The sequence below is a fragment of the Amblyomma maculatum genome, chromosome 11 (genome assembly GCF_055883805.1).
Source record: "Amblyomma maculatum isolate TAMU_Amacu chromosome 11, ASM5588380v1, whole genome shotgun sequence".
Classification (NCBI taxonomy): Eukaryota; Metazoa; Arthropoda; class Arachnida; order Ixodida; family Ixodidae; genus Amblyomma; species Amblyomma maculatum.
Genome location: NC_139354.1, coordinates 155,664,346 through 155,672,593, shown reverse-complemented (window position 1 = coordinate 155,672,593; position 8,248 = coordinate 155,664,346). Strand labels below are relative to the sequence as shown.

The 8,248-nt window shown below is 47.2% G+C and overlaps 1 pseudogene; it reads right to left on the bottom strand.

The window, feature by feature from the left end:
• Positions 1-608: 608 nt before the first annotated feature.
• On the bottom strand, positions 609-5,033 carry LOC146175226 (uncharacterized; annotated as a pseudogene).
• Between the last annotated feature and the right edge of the window lie 3,215 nt (positions 5,034-8,248).

Here is an 8,248-nt window from a genome sequence, read left to right as displayed (position 1 = left end):
AGTAAAAGAAGTTGCCTACGTAGACGCTGCAATCGGCCGATCAGGGCGACACCACATAGAAGACTTAGGGCCCCCACACGGCGGCGTGACGTCAGGCAAGTCAGATAATCCTGGAAGTGGACTTCACTACACTCGCTCTCTCCCCATAAGCTGCATGTTAGCGTGAAATAAATTAGATTCGCTCGCTCGTGTTACCAGTAGGAACTAATATGCGGCGTCTATAGTTATTTACGAACCTTGGCCGGTACTTCTCACCACAGTTTGTAGCCTCGCGCCTTAAGGAGGCGGTTTGCATGCTCACAGATATAAGAACCGTTTTCTGACTGATTGGAAGCGAATGATGTAAAAGTTTATCATCACTGTGGTGCATAAACTCTATTTGATCTAGTAATAAGCTATTCACATTTCAAGCTACCGCCATGATTATATTACATATATTTACCACTTCGGGACGTTTTTTTTTACTTTCAAAAGCCCTACCAGGCAAGTTACAAACATGGCAAAAAATTGACATTACATGAAAGTAAAATGTCAATAGTTCAAAGTGGAATAAATCAACACTCATAAAATGCACAAACTCATTTTTGCTCAGCAGCAATACAGGATCATTTATTATACAATTCGTCGAAAATAAATAAAAAAACAATGCTTGACAGTCTCTTCTTTGTACAAGAACAAGTGCACATAAATGCGATGCATGTCAGTGTCAGGAAAAAATATTGGTAGAGTAAATTTTCTGCGAATACACTTTACTGCTTTGACACACAGTATTGCTACAAGTAAAGAAATCCAGGCATGCAGGGGTTTCCGTGACACAGAACAGACAGAGATTACAACATCAGAAGCCCTCTTGAGAATGAAGGTAGGATGAAGGACATTTTATTTGACATTGATGAGAGAAAAAGTTATTTTTTTTTATACAAACGATACTGTAGAAGCAAAACTGCACAAATGACACCTCAACTTTTAATAGTTGCAAATTTTCGCTTTGCCTTTGTGGCAGACAACTTGTCGCTTGCTAACTTGTTATTTGCTGCTTTGCACAAGTTGTTCAAAAGGGTGTTTGCTGCTGCACTCAAAATGTAATGCTTGACTTGTTGAGGAGTATGGCCATTCACACAAACATCCAGGTCATCATTATCATTGATGATGCCATGCACAAGGGCCACTAGCACTTCTTTCCTCTTAGGAAGTGCAAAGAACTGCTTTGCGAAGCGTACGTGGACTCCTAAGCTTGTCCAGCACTATTTCTGTGGTAAGGACAGCATTCACAACAAGTTCTCGTGGGAACTTCAGCCCACTTCTTGTCATGCTGGTAATAAGGACATTTCTAGCAACGTCTATCTCTGTATCAGCCATTATCAGATTTTCTTTACATGACTGGCACAACAGTTTCTTTAAAGCTGCATGAGCACAGTAACCGGCAACATATGTCACAGCTGGTAGCCTTGCCACTTTCTTCTCAATATCGCTGTTCCAAACTGCGACATCAAACTGGCTCAGCAATGAGTTGGAGTTAATGACAGGAACATCACACACCATATCAATGTCTGGTCATTCGAGCACTTTCTGTAGCCGCAGCTTTGTCTCGGACTCGTAAATCTGCCTAATTGACACAAGATAGTTGGCACCAGACAACTGACGGTACCGACCAAAGCGATCCTCAAGGGAATCTGTTTGAAATTTGCCTAGCAAAACATAGTGCATACCAAGTTCTAGAAGGCAGTAGATAGCGACCTCATGGAGCGCATGAGTTGTGTGACATAAAGCTGAGTGAGTTTCTTTTGTTAAATGTCCTGAATAGTGCCTCAAACTTTCCCAGTAGTCGAGCCACTGCATCATTTTCCCCAAAAACTCTAACTGGGGCCAAGATGTCGATGTTATGGTTTTTTGCAAGTCGTCTGAAAGCCTCTGGCCCTTTCGGGGAGTTTTAACGTTGACAACATTCCACCATGTTAGCACCATGCTGTTATACTGAGCCGTACCATCAGCATGCTGAATGTTGCTATTATGAAGTGCTGCCATAGTTGATGAATTGAATATTCTCAGTGCTAACTTTACATTTTGCCTCTCCATGTTTGAAGGATTCAATGCCTTCAATGACAAAGTCGGAGCAATCTTCAAAAGCTCATTTTGTTCAGATTCATGCTGCTCACATAGTGTTAAATGATGCTGCCAAGATTTTGGGTTTGGGGTCTGTACTTTCTGGATCTGGGAAGTACATGCACCTTCCTGCATTGCGTTGATTTAATCAGTTATTTCTGACACATTTCAACACGTGGACAGGGTCTATGACAAAGAACTAAGGTCGTGATTTCTCAGCTGGATGCTGATAAACTATCTTTAGTCTCGGAGGGTCTGAAAACAATGACATTTTGTTTCTGTTGATGGAATTATTGTCAGAGATGATGGCAATTACTTTAAATCCTGTATCCTCAAGCTTCATGACTAGCATTCGCAGAAAATCATGCAAACATTTTGCATCAATTCTAGCCACTGGCAAAACATGCACAACATCTTTGTTATTTGAAAGCAGACTCTGAGTCATAAAGACAAACGCTGTTTTTGCCGGGCTTCCAGTGTTGACTGCTGCACCGGCAACTGACCCAGCTTTAAAATCAAAGTATGACTGAATGTGGATTTCATTCATCATTAAAGTTACTGTCTTTTCATGCTCTTTCAATGTGGTAGCAACTTTCTTAGCATATGACAGGAAACAGGAGCCTTGCTGTTTTATGGCCGCGCTTACTTCTGAGCAGAGCAGAGACGTCTTATTGTCTCTGGATGAGGCAACTTTACCTTCAGTGAACCTCTGAAGAATTTGTATGCATGCGGTGAAATGGTGTAAAGGAGGCTTGCAAATACGAGAAGGTCCGGCGAGTAGCGTGCAGCGTTGTTGAGAATTAGGTCTACTTGGGATTTTATAAACTTCACGACTTCGAGGTGCCATTCGTGTAACTGGGGCATATTAACTCTGCATATTAACTCTTCCAACAGCTCCTCCACAGTTGCAAGCAGGTGGCGAGCCCACTGGTCATTGTTGGGAGAATGAGCACTACGCAGTGTCTCAGCATGTTGAAGGATGTCACTTAGTTGTCTTAAGTCCTGCAACACTGCAGGCACACTGACACCATGAAGGTCCACTATGCGTGTTTCCCCGTAATACACTTCTACACACATGTTGTCACAAACTACCACTGATGAACGTACAGAGGCGCCCTCATCAACAGTCAAATCCAGGAATAGAACTTTGGACTTCATTGTGATCACAGACCAAAACGGCGAGGTGTTGAAGCTTGGCAGAGCATGAAGAAATTCAGAAAAGCTTGTTACTTTGTTATGCTTGTCTTCTTGTTGTTTTTCTTCCAGAGATTTTTCCATGCCAATGCGGAGTGATTCGTCCTCAACACGTTTTCTTTTATCCTCCGGAGCCTTCCGAGTGCACGTATGTTGCCGTGAAAGGTACTGGGGACAATTCGGGAACACACTTGGTACCGCATCCGGCTTCAACCTGGACTTTCAGCGGCACTTCAATAACGTTTCCCGTCTTCACATCTGTGTACTTAGATGTTTTGACGTAATCGCTTGCCACAAAATGCTTCTCGCAAAGCTGAAATGTAAAAAAAAAATATTCTGCACAAATACGTTTCATACCACCAGAAAGATAAACGGCTCGGTTCGGCTTTCGATACTACAAAAAGAATGAGCACGTTTCAGGCTCCGACAACGGAAGCAACCCGATTCGGCTGTTGCTGAATACATTCAGCCGGCAAAACGCACATTGCTTTAATAAAAAAGCCGCGAATCGACTCATAAGCCATAGCTTACTACTGTGTTTTTCGTAGGAGTAAAATCCTTCCGGGGAACCACTCATGTCCATGACGCTCGCAGCACAAGGTCACAAGGAAACACGTGCACGCGCACACGCGACTCTCCAGCATAGTTGGGCTTGCAATTGGGAGCGCAACAGCAGCCCGGTTGGTTGGTTGGTTCATAGGAAGGGAAAGGCGCAGTATCTGTCACACTTGCTCTGTGGACACCTGAACCGCGCCGTAAGGGAAGGGATGAAGGTGGGAGTGAAAGTGGATAGAGAGAAAGGGGAGCCGTAGTGGAGGGCTACGGAGTAATTTCGACCACCTGGGGATCTTTAACGTGCGCTGACATCGCACAGCACACGGACGCCACTTCGTTTCGCCTCCAAGAAATTTGTTCACGAGCACAACCACAGCACAAAATCGAAAAAATGCATCTTGCAGACGTAAAAACGACGCACACTCCTGCCTGCTATCCGAACTGGCGGCATCCGATGCAAACGACTGCAAGCATCTATGATCACTGTGGCCAGCACAAGTGAAACAAAATCCGCTAGAAGCGCATGAAAATGTGGCTGCCTAACTGCGCCAAACGATACTGTGTGCCATTCTTTAAGAATATAGCTGTCGAATGAAAACCGAATAGCTCAATACTGCGGCCTTTGGTATTATTTGGGCTCTAGTTATACCAAAAACTAAAAAAATGACTTGTTTTGGTTGTAGCGAAAATCACCGCTGAAGCCAATGCGAGCCATTCATAGCTGTTCTTGTCCGGCTTGTCCATGTTGCCCCCTCGCTCCCTACCCTCGCCACGCGGACTTTCGGAGAGGATGTCGCCGTCCGTCCGAGCGGCGATCTGAGTTTGGTGACGTAGGCGCTTGGGCGAGGAGGCGGCGCGGGGGCCTTAAGTCTTCTAGGTGGTGTTGATCAGGGGCGGCAGTCGCCGCGGTAGTCGATGGTAGCGGCGCACCAGTCGTCTCCGCCACCATCCGAAGCAGAAACATAGACACGGCTGAAGAGGTCGCAATAGCGTTCGCTTGCGTCGGAGCGAAGGCTAGATTGATCTTTAGCGACAGTAAAACTGCTCTCTGGAATATCGGGAAAGGCAGGGTCTCGCAAGAAGCCGCCCGAATTCTAAAAGCTGCAACTAAAATCGATCGCAAAATCACCCTAATTTGGGTCCCAGCACACACGTCTGCCCCCGACAACGAGGTGGCCCATGATTTAGCCCGAGATCTCTACTTTCGGGCAAACGCCGAGCCGCCCGAATGCCAGGCGATGGACGAAAGTTTGCAAACCTATAAAGAAATAATCGAAAATAATAGATTATGAAGACGTCTGATGCCGCCACCGGATCCTAGCTTAAATAATAAAGAGCCCATAGCCAGGCGGCGATTACAAGCCGGAAATTTCCCGAACCCTGTCTGGTTGTTTCACACCCAGATAGATGAGAGAAAAAACGATAAATGTAAAGCCTGCGAAGCGAGGGGGACCCTCGACCATATAGTATTTGGGAATGCCCTAAGTCTCCGGGCGTTAGGGACAACATTAAAAGTAGAGAAGCCTGGGTAACCCTGCTGCGAAGCGACGTCCCCGATGACCAGCAGAAAGCCGTCCGCCTGCCGGCTGAGGCCGCGAATAACCAATGTATATTCGCCAGTCCTTAGTCACGGAGGTTCCAGCCCCCGTTCTTCAGGCCTGCGTGCCAGGAGCGGGGAGTAGGGGGCCTCCTAAATCGGTGGGAATTAAAGTTTTAATCAATCAATCAATCATTCATTACGAAGCTGACCTCAGCGGGCGACAAATTCAGGCGTCCGTGCGCCCTTTCCTTTGCCGCTACCTTGAACGCCGCACCGCACAGCAAACAGAAGCAGAAGCAGATGTCTAGGAGGCATTAGTATAGCAGGCATCAGTGGTGTTTGAAATTGATTTACAGTATAGAAAAGGCGCAGTATCTGTCACAATTCTCCGCGTACACAAGTTCCATGCCGTAAAGGAGGGGAGGAATGTGAAACAGTAGCCACCCTCTTTACTCATTCACCGCCACATTCCCAACAAATCCGTAGCAGAACGCAGCACTCAGGCTTTCGCCTTTCACCACTTTAGTCGCCAAAGTGTCTCGTAACTTAAAGGGGGCATTTTATGTAAAACTGCGGAAAAAGACAGTACAGCGTGCAATGTCTACTGTATGCAGCCATTGCAGAAAACACCGAGTTTTAACACTGGCACAACGGGGCCACAAGCGGTCAAAACGTAACTCGGTGGTACTTATTACTTTACACGGGCGATAAGAGGTAAGTCGATGGTCGCTAAGGTTTGAACATATCAATGCACGTAATAGCTTCCTGAACACTGAGAAGGGTAAAAAGTCATGACGGCCACGAAGTCTCCTTTAAGTGCTGAAAGTGAGAAATGTCACAACAATGTTTTTGCTACAACTGTGGCGACTTGCAGAATGCCAGGCTTATTGTTTGTTTCCATCAAATGTGCAGCCCCCGTTAAAATTGTACAGCCCACGTGGTTTACTTCTGTGTACTGCAGCGCTTATCTGTCTGCATCCTTAGTGGCCATCAGCCCTCGAGGACGAAAGGGCCTCGTGGCCTCGATCAGCCAGATGTGCTAGGGAGCTTCGTCAAGCAGCGCAGAAAGAAGCTGTTTTAGCTGTAATTGTTTTTACGGAGGCAGTACCATGCATTGAAAAGCGCATTCCGTGCCGGGCTTAAGTTGTTCCTGCCATATACGTTTTTCTGCCTGCGAATATAGATAGTACACTCCTTTTGGTGCCGTATTGTTCTATGCCTCACTTGGATAGTCCCAGGAAACGGAAAACGTGGAATGCTGAGAGTCGCTATATAATGTGAGATTTCTGAGAACAAACATCGTTTAAGGCTTGTTGTGGAAGCGAAGTACGAAATTCTATTCAGTTAGCGCCGTTGTTTGTCGCTTCATGACTGTGCTGTACGGCAAATCATCTCTCCAGGAACAAAAAAAACCTTTTCACTCTCTTACAGAAGCGCAGGACGCGGACGAGGCAGTGCACAGGAGACAGCGCAGCTGACACATAGATTTTGCGTCTCATAGAAATGGGCCATCAGCGGTACGGACTTTCAGATCGGTGTGCGTAATGACTGGAGGACAAATGTCTGTGCATATGCAATGTCAGATAGGAGTGCCGGGACAAATGTCTGTGCATATGCAATATCAGGTAGGAGTGCCGTCGCGACGGCTTTCATAAATGTGCCATTTTCACACGCTTAGGAGGAAGGGTGGGCATTTGACCTCAAAACCCTCGGCCTCACCTCAAACTCAAAAAATATTTGGTGACCTCACTCAACCTCAACCTCATCAAATGAGGCGACCTCACTTCACTTTTCAGGTGAACATTGGCGACATCACTCAACCTCCCCTCAAACACAAAATGTGAGGTTGAGGTCGGGCGCTCGGCCTCAAAAAAAAGAAAAGAATAATTAAATTAAACCTTAACTTTGAAGGCTCCGCCTTCTGGAATACGGGTCCGCGAGCGATGGTCTCGCCCGACGAGTGAAAACCGAGTCTTTCTTAAAAACACCGGTTTATTCCGGATCAACAAAAAAGTATAAAAATAGAAAAGAAACAGCATTGGTCAAAACTGCGCTGGAAACATGCCGTCGAAGTGCGCGACAATTAACTATGCAGAATAAAGCGGAACATGGGAAGGGCTTCACCGCGACAACACAAAACACACTGCGGCGCGGATAGGGCTAGTACAAAGCGTTGATTACGGTACAAAAGCATTGCTACTCGCGTGGCAGCACTCCCACTAACCCTCCTAAGGCTTTCTTGTAGGCGCCGCTTCAGTCTTTGCCTCGCAGGACTCCGCTCCGTCGTCCGTGTACATCCCGCCGGCTTGGGCCGCTGCCACGCCGCCCTTCTGTGGCCGGCCTCCCGGCGACGAAGCCACGAGCCCTGCTTCCGACGCGCCTATCTACCCTCTGTCTCATGCCGATAACATGCCGCCCCCGCTCCGCGCAGCTCGCTCATGCGTACTCGCGCTGCCCGGGCGGACACCAACACAAACAGAAAAAAGTGCGCGCGGTTCGAAACGCTAAAAGGGGCTGTGGGGCCCCACACTCCCCCCTCTCAAGACGGGACAACTCCCGAGGCGTAAAACAAAAATAATGCGGGATAAGGACGGAACAGGTACTGCCGCTGGTGGGGCGCATGCTTGGAGGTATCCGCCGAGCGTGGGTACCCGTAGTGCCTGGTAGGTCAAGTGGTTCTATGTGGCTAGTGGACGGTCGTGGTAAGCTCGGAGATCGGCCACGTTGACTGGTCCGGCTTCTCGACCACCCTGTACATGGCGAATAAAGACGCGCGATTTGTTATCGTCTAAGGGCAAGTCCTTCGTGGAGCGAGAAAAGCGGCAAACACTTTTGCTGCATCACTTAATGGGTGCG